This window comes from Suricata suricatta, chromosome 2 (assembly GCF_006229205.1).
Source record: "Suricata suricatta isolate VVHF042 chromosome 2, meerkat_22Aug2017_6uvM2_HiC, whole genome shotgun sequence".
NCBI classification, from domain to species: domain Eukaryota; kingdom Metazoa; phylum Chordata; class Mammalia; order Carnivora; family Herpestidae; genus Suricata; species Suricata suricatta.
The window spans coordinates 17,347,745-17,369,185 of NC_043701.1; the positions used below are offsets into that span (position 1 = coordinate 17,347,745).

At 36.1% G+C, this 21,441-nt stretch overlaps 1 protein-coding gene across 6 annotated transcripts in view; it reads left to right on the forward strand.

The window, feature by feature from the left end:
- CNOT4 (CCR4-NOT transcription complex subunit 4) overlaps positions 1 to 21,441 on the forward strand; it is a 138,267-nt gene that overhangs the window by 25,969 nt on the left and 90,857 nt on the right. The window lies entirely within an intron of this gene.

The following is a 21,441-nucleotide window of genomic DNA, read 5'->3' on the forward strand; positions in this document are numbered from 1 at the left end:
TTGTATTTTCCTCAGACATTCAGATCTTCTGGAAATTTTACATCTTTATATCACAGACTATTGACCAAAAATGGTTGACTCACAGTGATGATGAGGGAATGTAGGGGCAGGAAGGAGTTAGTAGTCACAGTTGCACAGTATTTGCCCAGCTATGTTTAGAACATAGCTGATTTATTTTTAAATCTGGAAGAACCTGAAATATGCCTGTATAAATACAGTAAAGGTCATTGAGTGTATAGTAAATTTGTCAATCATTAATTTTTCTCTCCAAAACAACAGCAACGTCACCATCATCATTATATAGTATGATGTCTGACACATAGTAGGGACCTAACAGGATTTGCTGTTTTAACGGTGATGAACTTTAGTTCTCTGGAAAATTCATGGTGAGAGATAAATTTTACTAAAAATTACTAGATCCAGCCCTAGATAGAGAAGTATGTTTAAGGGACTAGTAAGAGTTTGACCTAAATATCTAGAGTAGTAGGTCCTTTTCAAAAGAAATTGCATTTATTCCTTGTCATTTCTCTCTTTTCCGAGACATAACCTGCTCATGTGTTCTTTGTAATAAAGTATTAATATGACTTATTTTTGAGTACACTTTAGTATTAAAATTTTTTTAATAATGTTTATTAATTTTTGAGAGAGAGAGAGACAGTGTGTGAGTGGGGGAGGAGCAGAGACAAAGAGGGGGACACAGAATCTGAAGCAGGCTCCAGGCTCTGAGCTTTTCACACAGAACCCTATGCACAGCTCGAACTCACAGACTGTGAGATCATGACCTGAGCCGAAGTCAGATACTCAACCAACTGAGCCACCCAGGTGCCCCTCTTTAGTATTTTGTTTTAAAATTTTTTTAATTTACTTTTGTCACACAAAACTGTACAGATAAAGCAAAAGTCCCTTTTAATAATAAACCCCACTATTCACTGCCCATTTATTTTAAAGTTGTATTTTAATTCCAGTTAACGTACACTGTTATATTAGTTTTAGGTGTACAGTATAATGATTCAACACATTCATACGTTACCCTGTGTTCATCATGAGAAGTGTGCTTCTTAACCCTCTCACCTGTTCAACCCGTCTCACCACTTTCCCCCTCCTCTCCCCTAGTGTAACTTCAGTTCTCTATAATAGTCTATTTCTTAGTTTGTTTCTCTCTCTAATTTTTTCCATTTGCTCATTTTTTTCCCATAAATTCCACATATGAGTGGAATCCTATGGCATTTGCCTTTCTCTGACTTATTTTGCTTAACATTTTACTCTAGCTCCATCCATGCTATTGCAAAGGGAAATTTTTCATTCTTTTTTAATGGCCAAATAATATTCCATAATATTCCAATAATATTCCATTATATATGTTTTTATGTATGTATATTTACATGTATGTATATAAATACATATATATTTCACATCTTCTTTATTCATCAATTGACATATACTTGGGCTGTTTCCATATCTTGGCTATTGTAAATGATGCTGCTATAAACAGGGTGTATGTATCCCTTTGAATGCGTGGTTTTGTATTCTTTGGGTAAATAGTGAATAGTGAAATTTTTGGATCATAGGGTAGTTCTGTTTTTTACTTTTTAAGGAACCTCCGTATTGTTTTCCACAGTGGTGGCACCAGTTTACTTTCCCACTAGCAGTGCAAGAGGGTTCTGCTTTCTCCATGTCCTCGCCAACACCTGTTGTTTCTTATGTTGTTGAGTTTAGCCACTCTGACAGGTGTGAGGTGATGCTTCATTATAGTTTTGTTTTGCATTTACCTGGTGATAATTGATGATGAACAAAATTTGATGTGTCTGTTGGCCATCTGTCTTTTTTTTTTTAATGTTTTATTTATTTTTGATACAGAGACAGACAGAGCATGAGAGGGGGAGAGGCAGAGAGAAGGAGACACAGAACTGGAAGCAGGCTCCAGGCTTTGAGCTAGCCATCAGCACAGAGCCTGATGTGGGACTCAAACCCATGAACGTGAGATCTGACCTGAGCCGAAGTCGGAGGCTTAACTGACTGAGCCACCCAGGCGCCCCGGCCATCTGTCTTTGGAGAAACATTTGTTCATGTCTTCTGCCCTTTTTAAATTAGATCATTCATTTTTTGGGTGTTGATTTTTATAAGCTCTTTTTTTAGATTTTGGACACTAACCCTTTATCAGATATGTCATTTGCAAATATCTCTTCCCATTCTATAAGTTTGCTTTTTAGTTTTCTTGATTATTTTCTTTGCTGGGCAGAAGCTTTTTATTTTGATGTAATCTATTTTTGGTTTTGTTTTCCTTGTCTCAGTGACCTATCTAGAAAGAAGTTGCTACCTTCAATATCAAAGTAGTTACTGCCGGTGCTTCTCTTCTGGGATTTGTATAGTTTCAGGTCTCACACTTAGGACTTTAATCTATTTTGAATTTATTTTTGTGTTTGGTATAAGAAAGTGGTCCAGTTTCATTCTTTTGCATGTAGCTGTCCAGTTTTCCCAGCACCATTTATTGATGAGAGAGTCTTTGTCCCATTGGATATTCTTTTCCTGCTTTCTTGAAGATTAATTGACCATGTAATTATGGGTTTATTATGGATTTTCTGTTCTGTTCATTCATCTATATGTCTTTTTTTGTTTTGATTTATACAAAACATATACTGTTTTGATCACTACAGCTTTGTAATATAACTTGAAGTTGGAATTGTGTTGCCTCCAGTTTTGTTTTTCCTTTTAAGATTGCTTTGGCCTCATGGTCTTTTGTGGTTTCATACAAATTTTAGGATTGTTCTAGCTCTGTGAAAAATGCTGGTGGTATTTTGATAGAGATTGCCTTGAATGGATAGATTGCTTTGGGTTATATAGACATTTTAACAATACTTGTTCTTCTAATCCATGGGCATGGAATGTCTTTCCATTTCTTTCTGTCATCTTCAGTTTTTTTCATCAGTGTTCTATAGTTTTCAAAACAGGTCTTCCACCTCTTTGGTTAGGTTTACTCCTGGGTTTGGGTGCAGTTGTAAATGGGATTATTCTCTTAATTTTTTTCCTGCTGTTTCATTACTGGTGTATAGACATGCAATGGATTTTTGTACATTGATTTTTGTATTCTGCAACTTCAGTGAATTTGTGTATCAGTTCTAGCAGTTTTTTGATGTAGTCTTTTAGGGTTTTCTGTATAGAGTGTCATGTCATCTGTAAATAGTGAACGTTTTACATCTTCCTTACCGATTTGTATTTATTTTTCTTGTCTAGTTGCTGTGGCTTGGACTATGTTGAATAGAAGCGGTAAAAGTGGACAACCCTGTCGTGTTCCTGACCTTAGGAGAAAGCTGTCAGTTTTTCCTCATTGAGGATGATATTAGCTGTGGGTTTTTCATATATGGCCTTGATTATGTTGAGGGATAGTCCCTTTAAACCTACTTTGTTGAGAGTTTTTATTGTGAATTGTTGTTGTACTTTGTCAAATGCTTTTTCTGCATCTGTTGAAAAGGATCATTTCTCCTTTCTCTTATTGATGTGATACATTGTGTTAATTGATTTGTGAATATAGAAGCAGGGTTTCAACCCAGAATAAATTCCACTTGATTGTGGTGAATGTTTTTTTACAATGTATTTTGAATTTGGTTTGCTAGCATTTTGTTGAGAATTTTTGCATCTGTGTTCATCAGAGGTATTAGCTTGTAGTTCTGTATTTTAGTGGTGTCTTTATTTGGTTTTCTCAGGGTAATGCTGGCCTCATAGAATGAATTTGTAAGTTTTCCTTCCTTTTCTGTTTTTTTGGCTACTGCTGACTTAGATCACCTAAATAACTAACTCCCCTGGTCAGTTTGGCATACATACTTCTGAGGTATCATACATACACACAAATATATACTCTTTAAAAATAATGTTTAAAATTATAGTTTTAGTCAGGTAAGTTTTAGGAAGCGTTCTGCATTTTCTCTTGTTTTTATTACTTACAGTTTTCAGCACTCTTGGTTTACCTAATGAGGTCCTGTCCTTTTATTTAATATTATATTATTTATTAAAACCAGAGAGTATCACCTTAGAAAATAAGCCAGATTTATGAAAAATCTTAAAAAAATTTTTTTTGGTAATATTTATTTTTGAGAGAGAGAGAGAGAGAGAGAGCACAAGAGGAAGAGGGGCTGAGAGAGGAGACACAGAATCTAAAGCTGACTGCAGGCTCTAAGCTGTCATCATAGAGCCCAACACAGGGCTGGAACCCACGAACCACAAGATCATGACCTGAATTGGAGTCTGACACTTCATCTACTAAGCCACCCAGATGCTCCAGAAAAATCTGCTTTAATAGTCAGGCTGTCTTCGAGATCATCTTCAGCGATTCCTCCCTCCCTCCCTCTCTCCCTTCCTTCCTTGTTTAATGTTTGTTTATTTTTGAGAGAGAGAGTGCACATGAATGGGGGAGGGAACGGAGTGGGGGGTTCTGTGCTGACAGCAGAGAGGCTGATACCAGGCTTGAATCCACAACTTGCAAGATCATGACTTTAGGTAAAGTCCGAAGCCCAAATAACTGAGCCACCCAGGTGCCCCTGTCTTCAGTGATTTAGTGCATCACTAGTAATCTAATATAGAAGATACACTATGGGGGTGCCTGGGTGGTTCAGTCGGTTAAGTTCTGACTTTGGCTCACGTCATGATCTCACTGCTCATGAGTTTGAGCCCTGCATCAGGCTCACACTCTTTGCTCACAGCTCAGAGTGTGGAGGCTGCTTTAGATTCAGTGTCTCTCGCTCTCTCTGTCCCTCCCTCAATCATGTTATGTCTCTCTGTGTTAAAAAAATAAATAAAAAATAAACATTAAAAAAATTTTTTTTAAAAAGATAAACTGTATACAAAGAAGAACTGTATTAATTTAGACTCTTTCAACTTATTCATTTTTGAGAAAGAGTACTAGTGAGAGAGGGGCAGAGAGAGAGGGAGACACAGAATGAAAGCAGGCCCCAGGCTCTGAGCTGTTGGCACAGCCCAATGAAGGGCTTGAACTTGTGACCTGCAAGATCATGACCTGAGCCAAAGTCGAAGGCTTAACCAACTGAGCCACCCAGGCACCCCTCTTGTGAGAGAGTCGTAAGTCTTTGTCCTAGTGACATGTGGTTGATAATTATCTAATCTTTTATTATTCTCTTTTTTCCTTCTTACCCTCCTCCTTTCTCTGAGTGCAGATAGGAAGACTGACTGGAAAGTAGACATATAATACTATACAAAAATAGGAAGACTGGATCTAAGGACCTAGGGTCAAACTGGAGTAGGTTAATAATTTTTGTAACTTTCTGTACTGATTCCCATGTTCCAGCCCAGTCATTAGAAACCAAAGGAACCAAAAACAGTAGATTTTTTTAGAAACATCTGAGTCTTTACCATACCTGGCAGTATTATAAAGTTACTGAATTCTCTTTCTATTAGTTTTCTCCATCCTATACCTACAAAGTTTTCTGTTTTTTATTTTTTTTAACTTCATTATCCTTCCTCAAGCATTGTTTACTTAGTATTCTTTTTTTTTTTTTTTACAAAGGAACATAAAATATAAAAATAAAAAGTGAATATACTCAAAAGGCAAATGTTCTTCAGAAAATTCTTTGAAACATCACTGGTCTTATCCTTATTGTTCAAATCATAGGATTTAATGAAGCTGCTAAAAATATTTTACTGAAATCACATATTGATAAGAAAAGATATAGTTACTTTTTAATGTTATCTTTATTGTGTTTCTTCTGCCTGTTATTTCTAAAGAATTTCTGGATAAAGCCAGGACAGGCTGTGGAATAAGATGGGAACAGTTAGGTGATGGGATTTATTCTTGTAGCTGTAAGTCATTGTGCCACAGTTGGCAGTGCAGTGTTTGTTGGCAGTGGCCTAGCCTTTTTTTCCCCCCTATTAATGTTTATTAATTTTTGAGAGAGACAGAATGCAAGTGGGGGGGGGCAGAGAGAGGGAGACACAGAATCTGAAACACGTTCTAGCCTCCGTGCTGCCTAAAGTCTGACGCGGGGCTCAAACTCAGAACGCAGAGCAGTGAGATTACGACCAACTGAGCCATTCAGGCACCCCTGTTGGCAGTAGTCTTTCAAAGTATATCTTCTGAAATTTGATAGAAGTAGTTGAAGAATTAAGATAAACATTAGTAAAACCACCTACTCTGATAAACACCTTAAAATTGCTCATGCCCTTTTTTGCATACTACCCTTTATAATTTAAATTTTTAAGTTACAATTTTATATCCAGTCAGGATAGGGGCTGGGTGGTCTTAATGGGAGTTAAAAGAAGAATTCATAGGAAAATAAATTCCTTCCTTAAAAATAATTAAGAGGGACTCTTGGGTAGCTCAGTCAGTTAAGCATCTGACTTTGACTCAGGTCATGATCTCACAGTTCGTGAGTTCAAGCCCCACCTTTGGCTCTGCTTACAGCTCAGAGCCTGGAGCTTGCTTTGGATTCTTTGTCTCCCTTTCTCTCTGCCCCTCTACCACTCACATTCTGTCTTACTGTCTCTCAAAAATAAAGAAGCATTAAAAAAATTTTTTTTTTAAAACCCCTAAGGATCACACTTAACTTCATTAGACATCCAATAAAATCTGGTGACTGGCACACACCACCCAGAATTCTAGGGTAACTTCCTGTCTTGATGGGCCTTTGTGGAACATAATCTAAGTCAGGGGTCAGCAGACTATATATAGCCTTCAGACCAGATCCAATCCATGGACTGCTTTTGTAAGATCTATGAGCTAAGAATAAGAATGGTTTTTCCATTTTTTAAAGGTTGTGAAAACAAAACAAAGAATATGCAGCAAAGATAGTATGTGGCCCTGGAAGCCTAAAATATTTACCATCTGGCCTTTGAAGAAGAAAATTGCCCATTTCTGATCAAATGGTGAAGGTTCTAAACAGTCGCGGAACTGTTTCTGACCATTTAGAGTTCTTAAAAGTAACATAGATGAAGAAAACACAGATGGAATGTTTGTTACTGTAGGAAGAACATTGTTTACAGTAGGAAGAACATTTTAAAATGCGCTAGTAATAGGACTTATTAAATAAATTACAGGGCATCTGTGTAGTAGAATATTACTGAGAATCCTCACCCACGATTTGTGCCCAGGAAGGCTGTTAATTGCAGTAAGCAGGGTGCCAGATTCCAGAGCAGTGTGCAGCATGACCCTTTTTGTTTTAAACCAACGTTAAGCAATTGGTGTCTGTGTAGGTGCAGAAACTTAATACACTGGATTATGGGATTGTTTGTGACTTAAATATTTTTTTCTAATTTTTGATTTTTTTGTCATTGCTGATTATGTTATGGTAACATTAAATAAAACAATTGACCTTTTGGTATGGCAGAATTAAACTTGAACCTAATTTTAAGTCACAGAAAGAACAAGTGAAACATTAATAGGTAAAAGAGAATTAAAAGTTATGGACACTCTTGAAATTTAGAAGTCTGCTCAAATTAAAAAAGTGTTAAAATCCTCAGACATATTAGCCTTACACATTCAGTAGGCTGAGCCTGTAATAATGGCATTTCATTGGGCTGTTCAAAGAAAATAATACAATTTCAGGGTAAATTCTTTTCAGTTTGAGGTACCATGTATTATAGAGAACATTTCCTTCACAAAGCATTTGTTGATGTCACTTTTAAAGATGAATTTTCACTTAATTCATGAAGTTTGTCATTCCTTCCTTCCCTTTTCCCTTCATCTTCTTTCATTTCCTTTTTTCTTTAAGTCTCCACAGTAGGTTATTGAGGTACAATTGATACAAAGTAAAATACTGACCCTTTTCATATTATACCTACTTGTCTCCAACAGCCAGATCAAGATAATGAACATTTTTATCACTGCAGACAGTTTACTTGTGTCCCTTTCCAGTTAATACCATGGCCTTCCCTTAGAGGAAACCACTCTGGTCTTTTCCTTAGTTTGGCTTATTCTAAAACTTTATTTAATGCACTCATACATACTCTTTTGTGTTTGGCTCCTTCCTCCCAACATAATAATATTTTTGAGATTTATCATTATAGTTTGTATCAGTAGTTTCTTTAGTGAAGTAGTATTCCATTGTATGAACATAAGACAGTTTCTATCTCTGCTGTTGCTGGGCTTTTGAATAATCTGGGGGGAGAAGGAAGACGCTATTATGAATAATACTGCTGTTCACCTTTTTTTTGTACAAATCTTTTCTTAGGCATATGCACTCATTTCACTTGGGTATATATTTAGGAGAAGAATTTCTGGGTTATAGGGTAGGTGTATGAATAACTTTATTAGAAACTGCTAGTTTCCAAAAGTAGTTGTCCCATTTTACACTCTAATCAAAATGTGGCAGTTTTACTTGCTTCCTGCCCTCACTAACACTTGGAATTGTTACGTTTGATTGTAGCTATTCTGTCTCTATGTAGGTTTTTTTTTTTAAATGTTTATTCATTTTTGAGAGAGAGAGAGAGAGAGAGAGAGAGAGACAGACGGAGCATGAGAAGAGAAGGGGTTGAGAGAGAGGGAGACAGAATTGAAAGCAGTTTCCAGGCTCTGAGCTGTCAGCACAGAGCCCGAAGCAGGACCTGAACCCACAAACTGTGAGATCATGTCCTGAACTGAAGTCAAACGCTTAACTGACTGAGCCACCCAGGCGCCCCTCTAAGTAGTTTTAATATGCTTTTCCCCTGATGAACAGTGCTGTTGAACACATTAAGTGCTTATTGGCTATTTGTATAAGTCGTGTTGTTTTTTTATTATTGATTTGTAGTTCTTTTTGTATTTTGGATATGATTTTTTTGTCAGATCTATGTTTTGTGAATGTTTTCTTACAGTATGTAGCTTGCCTTCATTAATGGTGTCATTTGATGATACAGAAGGCTCTGATTTTGATGGAGTTCATTTTAACAATTTTTAATTTATACTTCTTTAATTTTATGGTAAGAAAAATCTTTTCCCTCTTCCAAAGCCATGAAGTGTTCTTCTAATAGGCTTTATGTATTTTTTCATTTATTCTCTCAGTTGAATTATTTGTCCCTTCATTTTTTCCAGCAATATGTAATCTGGCACTCGCATTTAACCCTGTGATTGATCTGAAATTAATTATGTATGTTAGATAGAGATTCACTTTTTTCCAACATAGATACTCCATTTCTCACTTGTCTTTCTCCATTGAATTTTATTGGTGTCTGTCCAGAAATAATGTACCACAGATGCCAGCGCTGTTTTAGTTACTGTGATTTTATAGTAAGCTTTGAAATTTGGTTGTGTAAGTTCTCCAGCTTTGTTCTTCAAGACTGCTTAAGTATTCTGAGTCCTTTACATTTCCATATAAGTTTTAGAATCGTCTTGCCCATTGTTAAATAGCATTGGATTTAGATTTTAGGTTTGGATTGCATTTAATGTATAAATTAATTTGAAGGCAATTGGTATTCTAAAAATACCAGTTTTTACACTTTAAAGTTTTTGTGTATAAAAATTTACAGTTTAGAAATGCAAGTTTTTCAGTTCATAGACATTGTGTATCTCCATTTATCTCTTTCATTTCTCTCTATAATATTTTGTGGTTTAATATAGATGTATTTCACATACCTTGTTAAATCTTTTCTTAGGTATTTGTAATTTGGATTCTATTGTAAATGGGATTGGGTGGCACCTGGGTGGTTCAGTTGGCTAAGCATCTGACTTCAGCTCAGGTCATGATCTCACAGTTTGTGAGTTCGACCTCTGCGTTGGGCTCTGTGCTGACAGCTCGGAGCCTGGAGTCTGTCTTCAGATTCTGAGTCTCCCTCTCTCTCTGGCCCTCCCCCACTTGTGCTCTGTCTCTCTCTATCTCTCAAAAATAAATAAATGTAAAAAAATTAAAAATAAATAAATGGGATTGTATCTTTACTTTCTGTCTCCATTGTATATTACTATTATTCAGACATACAGTGGATTTTTGTATATTGCTTTTGTGATATACAAAAGTGATCTTGCTAAATTCACTTAGTTCTAACAGTCTTTTCCCCTCTTTGGATTCTCTATGTATGAAGTCATGCCATATGCAAATATGGATCATTTTGGTTCTATACTGATTTTTATGTCTTTATTTCTCTTGCGTTACTGCACTGACTAGGACATCTAGTAAATATTGAATAGATAAGTTGAAAGTACACTCTTGACTTATTCTTGATTTTAGGGAAAGTGTTTAGAATTTCACCATTAAGTATGATACTAGCTATAGGCTTCCAATTGAGGAAGTTTCTTTTTATATCTAATATGCTGAGAGTTCTTTTTTAAATCATAAATAGATGTCAAATTTTGTCAAATGCTTTTTTGCATTTTTTGAGATGATCATGATTTTTAATTTAATGTACTGAATTCCACTGACTGATTTTTTTAAATGTTGTCAAATCAACTTTACATTCCTCATATAGTCACAGTCATGGTATAATTTCTTTTAATATATTTGCTATATTTTGTTTTTAAAGGAGTTTGTTGCTGTGAGGGTTCTGAGTTCAGTAATTTTCTTACAATGTTTTTGTCAGGTTATGCTAACAGTATGCTGCCTTATAAAATGCCTTGGCAAGTGTTTCCTTTTCTTCTCTTCTCTGAAAGAGTTTCTCTAAGTTTGGTATTATTTATTTTTTTAAGTATTAGGAAAATTCACCCATAAAGACCTTGGGAAAGGTCAGGGTGCCTGGGTGGCTCAGTTGGTTGGGCATTTGACTTTGGCTCAGGTCTCTCACAGTTCATGGGTTTGAGCCCCATATCAGGCTCTGTGCTGACAGCTAGCTCAGATGCTGAGCCTGTCTTCAGATTCTGTGTCTCCCTCCCTCTCTGACCCTTCCCTGCTCGCTCTCTCTCTCTCTCTCTCTCTCTCTCTCTCTGTTTCTCAAAATTAAAAAAAAAAAGCACAAAAGGTTTTCAGAAAATAAATAAATAAAACATTTCATAAGGTGTGCCTAAGTGGCTTGATGAGTTGAATGTCCCAACTCTTGATTTCAGCCTGGGTTATGATCCTAGGGTCATGGGATTGAGCCCCATGTTGGGCTCTGCACTGAATGTGGAGCCTGCATGGGTTGGGATTCTCTCTGTCTCTGTCTCTCTCTCCCTCTCATTCTGCTCCTCTCCCCTCTCACGTTCTTGCTCTTTAAAAATAAAAAAATAAAAAAAAATTACAATTAACATAGAGAGGACAATCAGGATTTTCTATTCCTGGGTTAGTTTTAGAAATTTGTGTTTTTACAGAATCTAGGCATTTCCTTTTAGTTGTTAAATGTTTTGACATTAGGTGGCTTCTGATGTTCTAATTTATGCTGTTACTATTTAGGGTATCCTTAATGTATTATGACACTGGTAAATTTTTTATACATTGTTTTGTCATAATGTCACTTTTGACATATTTTGTCATAATATAATATTGCCTGATTTAAAAATTTTATCTAACAGTGACTACAACTTCTGGAATAATGTTAATAGTAATGATAACATTCTATATTGTTTCTGATTTTAGTGGAAATCCATTTAATGTCTCATTATCAGGATGTATTTGGGTAGATATTCATTATTATGTTATATGATAATCTTCTGTTCCTAGTTTATTAAGAGACTCTATAAGGACAAGATAATTGAATTTTATTATAAAATTTTTTAAGCATTTCTTGAGATGGACAGTTTTTCTTTTGATCTTTTGAGGTGATAAAAATTCCTATTATGTCCATGCACTTCTGGGAGAACTCAATTAATATAGTTGATGTGGTTTTGCTGATATTTAGGATTTTTGTATTTATGTTTTAACGGGAATGATCTGTAGGTTTCCTTACTCAGATTTTGGTGTTAAGTTTATGATCTCATTCCCGTTTGTCTTTTTTTTCCCTCCTTGCCACTCTATTTTTCTCCCTCATTCTTCTCTATAGTTATGAAGCACATACGAAGTACAAAGCACTTTATAGTTATCCATGTTTCTTACTGTAAGGCTAATTTATTTATTAAATAGTCTTTGGGAGACATAGTCTTAAAAATCTAATTTTGCCATTTGAGCAAATCTTTTCATCTAATAGATTGTAGTCTGAGTTGTTACTCAGAAACATGAGGATAGTTCTTCTGTGGTTCTTTGATGTAGATTGCTGCTTGGTTAATGTAGTCTTATACATGCCTATTGCTTTAACACAGGATTATCTCATCAAAAAATTTCAGTTTTGTGCATTAAAGCTTCTAGAAGCATGACAGGTGTTACAAAATCATTTACCATAATTTGTCTAGTCCCAAAAAAATTGGTGAAATGGTAGTTACTGAAGTTATAACCACTATCAAATTAGACACATTTATGTGTTATAAGTATAGTAACATAGTTTATAGTTATCTACTGCATATTATTATGCATGTATATTGTTAGTATCACCAATTTGATTCTTAAACTTTCCTCCCATATTTAATAGATACACTGTAGTTTTTATAATAGCTACAGTGGGAGGTAATGGTTGCATATTTCAGCCTCAGTGGGGAGGGGATTATAACTGGATAACTAAAATGGATACTTAATTTTAATGTTTTATTTTGGTTATTTGCTCTCTTGTTCTCCCTTTCTTCTTCCATTCCTCACCACCATTGTTGATATAAACTGTTTTCTCTTTAACTAAGTCTAGCTGCTTCCCTTGTGATACCAAAGTCACTAGTTTACCTTTGGTTGTTTTCCTTTCTTGTTAAAACTTAGACTAATGGTTATTTTATCTCATTTATATCTTTCTTTGTTTTTGCATTTGCATTTTTAAAATAAAGTTTATTTATTTATTTTGAGAGAGAGCAGGGGAGGACAGAGAGGGAGAGAGAGAATCCCAGCAGGCTCTGCATTGCCAGCACAGAACCCAACACGTTGGAACCCAATCAACTGCGAGATCATGACCCTGAGCTGTAATCAAGAGTCGGACCCTGAGTCAAAATCAATAGTCGGATGCTTAACCATCTGAGCCATCCAGCTCACCATGCTTTTTGCATTTTTTATTACTCATATTTTACTTTCATTTTTCCTTTTTGCACTGCCATCTGAATTTCTTCCTTCTATAAAATATGAAACCGCACCCAATTCTAAACTTGTAGGTAATTTTCTCACTCTCGTATCTTTGTATACAAATTAATATGATTATTTGTAACTTCATTGCAGCTCCCAACATCAGGAACATTTTATAAACGTTTAACAAGTGTCGATTAACATTACTCAGGACAGTTTTACTTAAATGCTTTAACATGTATCATTCAGAATGGGCTTGGTTTTATTGTAGCTTTATGTGGTAGGTAAGTATTTCATGTCAGTATTTCTCAGGTACTGTGTTTATTTCTTGAATTTTATCTAATTGGAAGACAAGCCTGTGTCCACAGATTACTTTAGGTTTTGTGAAATTTTATAGTAAGAGCATGGAAATGCAGAAATAATTTTGTATCTTTAAAATAATGATTAAAAAAATAAAATAATGATTTCAATATCTTTAAAATAGTGATAATAGTTTCCTGTTGCATGCTGGGGCAACTCATTGGAGTCTGTTAAAGTAAATGCTTGGAATGGAGAGAAGCCAATTGTTTAATATACTGAAAAAGATTTCCTTAGGAAGAGGTTAAGAGAAATAGACTTAACACTCCTGCTAAGATCGTGAGGTTTCCTTATTTAGAGCAGTGGTGCCGCTTGTTTTGTAAGGCCCAAGAGAGGGGCGCCTGGGTGGCTCAGTCGGTTAAGCCTCCGACTTTGGCTCAGTTCATGATCTCACGTTCGTGGGTTCAAGCCCTGCGTCGGTCTCTGTGCTGACAGCTCAAAGCCTGGAGCCTTCTTCCGATTCTGTGTCTCCCTCTCTCTCTGCCCCTCCCCACTCAGGCTCTGTCTCTCTCTGTCTCAAAAATAAATAAAGCATTAAAAAAAATGTTAAGGCCCAAGGGAGTGGGTTTTACACTTTTAAGTGATTAGGAAAATAAAAGGAATACTTTGTGATATGGGAAATTAAATATAATTCAAATTTCAGTACCCATAGATAAGTTTTGTGGGAGCACAGCCGCACTTATTTAGGTGTTGTCTGTAACTATCTCTGCCTTTTAGCAGCTGAGGTCATTGAAGGTCTGTATGGCCCACACAGCATAAAATAGTGTTCAACACTTGACAAAAAGTGTTTGCCGACCCCTAGTTTGGAAGGAACCTCTTCTCTTTTAGTGAATGTTAGATATTAAAAAAATTTTTTTTAATGTTTATTTTTGAGAGAGAGAGAAACAGAGTACAAGTAGGGGAGGGCAGAGAGTGAGAGAGGCAGAATGGGCTGAGCTGTGTGCACAAAGCCTGACATGGAGCTTGAACCCACACACCGTGAGATCATGACCTGAGCTGAAGTCTGACACCTAACCAACTGAGCCACCCAGGTGCCCCAAGTGTTAGATATTTTTAATGGGGCTTTAGGAGTTTGTTGTTTAATTTTCCTTTTTTTCTTTTGTTCCTCTTATTTAATATACATCCAAGTTAGTTAGCATACAGTGCTATAATGATTTCAGAAGTAGATTGCAGTGATTCATCCCCTACGTATAATACCCAGTGCTTATCCCAGCAAGTGTCCTCCCTAATGGCCCTTACCTGTTTAGCCCCTCCAGCAACCCTCAGTTCTCTTTATTTAAGAGTCTCTTATGTTGTGTTCCCCTCCCTGTTTTTATATTATTTTTGTTTCTCATCCCTTATGTTAATCTGTTTTGTACCTTAAATACCTCATCCGAGTGAAGTTATATGATACTTGTCTTTCTCTGGCTAATTTCGCTTAGCACAGTTCCCTCTAGTTCCATCCACATAGTTGCAAATGGCAAGATATCTTTTTTTTTTGGTTTTGATTGCCGAGTAATACTCCTTCATATATATACACCACATCTTCCTTATTCATTCATCTGTCAATAGACATTTGGGCTCTTTCCATACTTTGGCTATTGTTAATACTGCTACTATAAACATCGGGGTATATGTGTGAGGATTTTAGTTTCTAAGATGGCAGTGGTATAGATGAGTTAATATAGTTTCCATTCCACAATTAAGTAAACAATATCTTCCATCTCCTCAGAATTTAAATATACATATATTTTAGTCATTTATTTAACCTATAGGCTTAAATTCCATGGTACTATTTGAAATGTATAATTATTTAAATACTCATTATGTCTGCAAAACAATGAATATAATTTTTAAAAAATATGTAATGTTCACTTCCTTCCTTCCTTTTTTTCTTTCTTTCTTTCTTTAAATGTTTATTTATTTATTTTGAGAGAGACCGAGAACGCCAAGCCGACTCCATGTTGTGAGTGCAGAGCCTGATGTGGTGCTCCATCTCATGAACTGAGAGATTATGACCTGAGCCAAAGAGCCAGACACTTAACTGGCTCAGCCACCCAGGAACCCTTGTAATGTTCCTTATAAGTTGCTTTCACTCTTAGTTGATCATGGACTTTTACACTTTTAGCTTGTTATTTTGAAGTATGTGTATACTTGTGTGCAATTTAAAGATTAATAAAACCAGCACATTGGAGAGACAACCTTTGAATTGGTTAAATTGGTTTGCATTGATATATAGAGATTTTGGGGTTTTTCTTTTTATAAATTTATTTTTTGGGGGTGATGACTCATGTTTTACCATTATAATCAAGCTGCTGTGTAACCATGGTCCTTTATTGTTTATAAAATGTTTTATTATGTAAAATATTCTGAACTATATATTCTCATTTGGACTGTCTAGAGAAATACAGTTAATTTGACATTTTCTGCTTAATATAAGAACTAGTTGTACATGTTTAAGTGAGGATTCTGAACCAGTGTAGTATTTTCACATTGTTTCATAGTGTAAAACTGTTGCATTCTAGATTTTACTGAGTCACAATAGAAACAGGACACACATAGAGATTAGAGAGGAAAAGAACAAATTGAAATATTAGTTTTTATCTTATTTTTATAGAATTAATAGCTATTATTTCTGTGTTTTAGGTGGCTTAAAAATCTTTACTATTATGACTTTAATTTTATCCTGGATGAGTTGCATAGTAACATATCTAGAAATCCTATAATAATGTATCTAGAAATCATATATATAATCACATATATAATTATGGCAATTCCAGGGAGTACTTTTTACAGTATTTTTTAAGTAATCTCTTCACCCATTATGGGGCTCGAACCTGCAATCCCAAGATTAAAAATCCCACTCTCTACAGACTAAACCAGCCAGGTACCCCAATTCTAGGAGGTATTAACAAGCTTGATTCCTGCATTTAGCATTAATGCTAAAATCCACTCTTTTCCATTAAAAAAATCACTTTTTAACCAGATAACTTTTATCTTTCCTTCCTTGTAAGTACTTTCTTACTTTAATTACCCTTCCATGTGCCACCCAGCCAAAAAATTAAAAGGATAGACTTCCTCATTAGTCAGTGCCTGCTATGAAGTGGAAAGACTGACATGGGGGCAGGAAGAAACAATCTGGGGATGGATGAATTGGAACTGATCTCTTGGTGGAAGAGGAGCATTTGGTGGGCAGCATGCCACCTGGGATCAGAATTTAGGAGGTGTCATGGGTGCCTGGGTGGCTCAGTTGGTTAAGTGTCTGACTGGATTTTAGCGCAGGTCATGATCTTGAAGTTTATGGGTTTGAGCTCCACATCAGACTCCATGCAGACATTGCAAAACGTGCTTGAGATTCTCTCTCTCTTCTCTCTCTCTCTCCGCGACTCTCTGTCCCCACTACCCTCCCAAATACATAAATAAACTTAAAAAAATTTAGGTGGTGTTAGAATCTAAGTAACTGGGCAACATTTAGATATGGGTAAAGAAGAGAGGTCCTACTTAACTGTGCTAGTAAATAATAAACATTTTTGTTTGTTTTTTTTATACTGAGAGGATGAGACTGGCTCTTGCATTTCAGCTTGGTATTTTTCCTTGGACTGGTTTTTTCTCTTACCTGTTACTGCTGGTATACTGTAAACTTATATACAGACACATGTCTAAAAGGACTAATTTGGAGCACCTAGGTGGCTTAGTTCGTTAAGCATCAGACTTCAGTTCATGATCTCAGTTTGTGGGATCAAGCCCCATATCAGATCCTCTGTCCTCTTCTCTCTGCCCCTCCCTCACTTGCATGCTCTCTCTCTCTCTCTTAGAACATTGAAAACAAATAGTAAAATAAATAAAAGGACTAATTTATGTTTAGAGTGACTAGGGGATTTTTAAATTTTTGATGTCTTGATTATTTGTATCAGGTAGTTCTCTGGGTCAGTCCTTAAAAACTTTGAGATAGGCACACCCTTCTACCAGGTGCTGCCCTCCTCCCCAAGTATATCTGGGTTTTTTTGTTTATTTTTTCTGAATTGAAAATACACTGGTATAGGCAACTCCTCCTTTTGACAATGTATATAAGTGTGGTAGAGTACTAATTAGCTCACTAAGTAGTCTCTGCTTTGATTTTTTGCAGATTTGATTTTATCTTATTAATAACACTTTCATTAGGCTTAGCCTTTAATTTCTTTAAATCCTAGCTTTCTTTTGAGGAGCATTAAACTAATAGGAAACATGTTGATGTTGATTCTCAAATTATACATTGAAAAGTTTTTTCATCTCATCACTTTGCATCTTTTTATTTGTCAGGGCGCTTAATTTTTAATTTAAAATAGTTTTTGCCTTTATAAATGTAAATGTTTATTTCCTAAAAATTGGAGAATAGGAGGAAGAAAAGATGCTCTGCATATTCACCCTGCTAAGCATCAGACTGCTATTTGGCATTTCCCCTTGGAATCATTCTTCTGTGTATCTCCCCCCCACCACAATGTGGGAACCTGTCTATAATTTGCTATACATTTGCCTATGGGACCATGTTGAACGCAATAGACACGATCTTTGTACTCGCAGGATTCAAAACTTAGGGGCATCTGGGTGGCTCAGTCAGTTAAGCATATGACTCTTGTGTCATTACCACAGGTTTGGGGGATCTAGCCCCATGTCCGCCTGACACTGAGCTTGGAGCTTGCTAAGATTCTCCCCATGCCCCTCCCCCCCCACACTTTCTCTCTTTCTTTTTCTCTCTCTCTCTAAAAAAATTTTTTTAAAAAAGGATTCAAAGTTTAATAACTTTAGTTATTTATAAAGATTAATGTACTATTATAGAAGAAATGCATTCACATAGTCTGTTGACAAAACTCATACATAAGGCTCAAGTTTCCAATCCATCCCATTTTTCTTTCATTGTTTCCACAGATACTGTTACCAGATTGTATATAATTTGTTCTATGATTTTTAATGTAAAAAATGTTATACAGTACCTAAAGTTAGCTTTTTTCATTCAGTATGTTTGTACATACAGATCTACCTTAGTCTTTTCAACTGATGCATAGTATTTCATTTTATTGACTTACTGTAACTTTGTCATTCCTATTGCTGGACATTTAGGTTTCCATTTGCTATTACAAACAGTGCTGGAATGGTGTCTGCATGCCTTAGTTTATGTGCAGCTCTCTGTGGAAGACCGAGGGAAGTGGAATTGGTAGATCTTAGAAAGTATGTGGTTACCCTTGAAATTTTACTGTTCATATTCCTCTTAAAGTTGAACCTTATAGGACCTTATCTTATATCACTCTTCTCCTGACATGATGTTATTATTTAATATTTTATTTTATGCTTGTTAAAACCAACAAATTATATTGTTCTCTGTGGAATTACATGATCTAATTAGCATACATTTTAAACCTATTTTTGTCACCATCCCTTTAAAAAAATTTTTTTAACATTTATTTATTTTTGAGACAGAGAGAGACAGTGTGATCAGGGGAGGGGCAGAGAGAGAGGGAGACACGGTATCGGAAGCAGGCTCCAGGCTCTGGGCTGTCAGCATAGAGCCTGACACAGGGCTCAAATGTACAAACTGTGAGATCATGACCTGGGCCGAAGTCGGATGCTCAACCGACTGAGCCACCCAAGTGCCCCTCACCATCCTTCTTTAGTCTCTGTTCTTGTGAGATCATTTTCCTTCTTCCTGAAGAATATCTTCATAAGTTCCTTTAGTGGAGGTCTCTTACTGGTAAACTGCATTTTTGTTTTAATTTTTAATTTATAAATTATATTTAGCTCTTTATCATAGGAATTCTTAACTGTACATGAAAGTAGATCATAATGTCATGAAACTCAATTATTTCTAGCTCATAGTTTCTGTAGTTAGAGACATTTTACAATTCTAGTTTCATCTCTTCCCTATTCTAGTGTCTCCTTTCCTGCTGAAATATCATATCATGAAGTCTAAATATTCAGAATGTATATCCTGTAGAAGAGCTTTAAAAAAACAATATAAAACTACTACTGTACTTAACAGTAATTCCTTAATATCATCTAGTATCCAGTCCATGTGAAAATCTTGATTATCTCAAAAGATGTTTTATGACTTTATTCTTGTTCTTGAGGGTTATTCTCTTCTAGGAGCACAGTTGTAGGTTGACTGTAATTTTCTCTCAGTATCTTGGATGTGTGTCTTTCCCTTGGGACGTCAGCTGTTGCTGTTGAGAAGTCAGCTGTGGTTCTGATTATCATTCCATTGGTTCTGATTATCATTCCATTGGGTGAGAGGTTCTTTTTCAAGTCTGCTTTCTTGTTACCTTTAGTGTTACACAGTTTTGCTATCTTGTAGCAGGATGTAGGTTTGTTGATCCCACTGTGTATGTTGGGCTCTCTGGGCCTGCAGATTTTTAAACATTGTGGGAGACCAGAAGGTATTACCTTTTTCTTTTAAGACTGAAAAAAGTGAGAACTATGCAGAAACCTATAAAATGTGTACATGTAAAAAATGTACAGTTTATTTTTTTAAGTTTTTATTTATTTTTGAGAGACAGAGACAGAGCATGAGTAGGGGAGGGACAGAGAGAGAAAGGGAGATATAGAATCCGAAAGCAGACTCCAGGTTCAGAGCTGTCAGCACAGAGCCCCATGCGGGGCTCGAACCCACAAACCGTGAAATTATGACCTGAGCCAATGTCAGATGCTCAACAATGAGCCACCCAGGTCCCTTCAGTTTAATTTAAAGCAAACATCTTTATCAAGGTCAAAAATAGAGTATTTCAAGCAACCTCAGCATTACCCACCTCTTTCCCCTACCCAGATACACCTCTTCCTGTTCATAAGTAACCCTCTTCATTCATCCAGAGGCTCTCAGTCTTCTGGCTTTTATTACGTTTTGTGCAACCCTAAAATACATATTAAAAATTTTTTTGTATTTATTTATTTTTGAGAGACAGAGCATGAATGGGGTAGGGGCAGAGAGAGAAGGAGACACAGTATCTGAAGCAGGCTCCGGGCTCAGAGCAAGCTGTTAGCCCAGAGCCCAACGCAGGGCCTGAACCCACGAACTGTGAGCTCATGACCTGACCCGAAGTTGGTAGCTCAACCGACTTAGCCACCCAGGCGCCTCCTAAAATATATACTTTTGTTTATTTATTGAAATTTATATGACCACAATTATATTCTTCTTGCTTCCTTTGGTCAGCGTTCTTTTCGTGAGATTCATCTATATTGTTGTGGAACTGTAGTTAATTTTCAGACAGCCATTACTCATATATATTTTTTTCTTCTTCTCCTTGTTTTCTTTCCATTATGTGTATATTGATGCACGTAATAGTGTTATACTTTTCACTGAAGCTCTGTTCGGTTTTCTTTTTCTCTCTCTTCCTTGGATTGCATAATGTTTCTTAATCTGTCTTCGATTTTGCCAGTTCATTCTTCTGCCTGTTCAAATGCACTTTTGAGCCCCTCTAATGACTGTAGTTATACTTTCCGACTCCAGAATTTCATTGTTTACTTTTTTAATAATATCTATCTCTTTGTTGACCCTATTTGATGCCATATTATCTTCATACATTCTTTTTCATCTTTAATTGTGGTTTTCTTTAGTTCTTCCGATATATGTAAATGGCTCTTTGAAATCTTTGTTAAATCCGACATCTGGTGGGTCTCAGGCAGTTTCTGGTGCCTGCTTTTTTCCTTCTATATGGATTATACTTGCCTGTTAATTTGTATGGCTTATAATTTCTGGTTGGAAACTGGACATCTTATACAAGATTGTACCAACTCTGGATACTGGTCTTCCCTCCCCCTCCCAGGGCTTATTATTGTTATTTGCTTATTTGTTTAGTTACTGGATTATTTTAGTGAAGCCTGTTTCTCTCTTGCAAGTGTTAGTCATCTGGTTGTGTTCGTAGGAGGTGCAGATTTGGGTATGCCCACATTCACCCTGGGATTTTTGGCAGGGCTCCCTTTCACTGACTCTTTCCTTGACCACATCCAGATGTTCAGCTTCACAAATTACCACCCAGCTCCATTGTTTTCAACAGTGCCCTAGGACATACATTGTTCCTCAGCTGGATCCAAAAAATTTGAGCTCATTTGAAGGAACAGTTCTTGAGTCAGAGCTTGAAATTTGTTCTGACCCCAGGAGGGCTCTTCTCAGCTGTCTTATTTACTG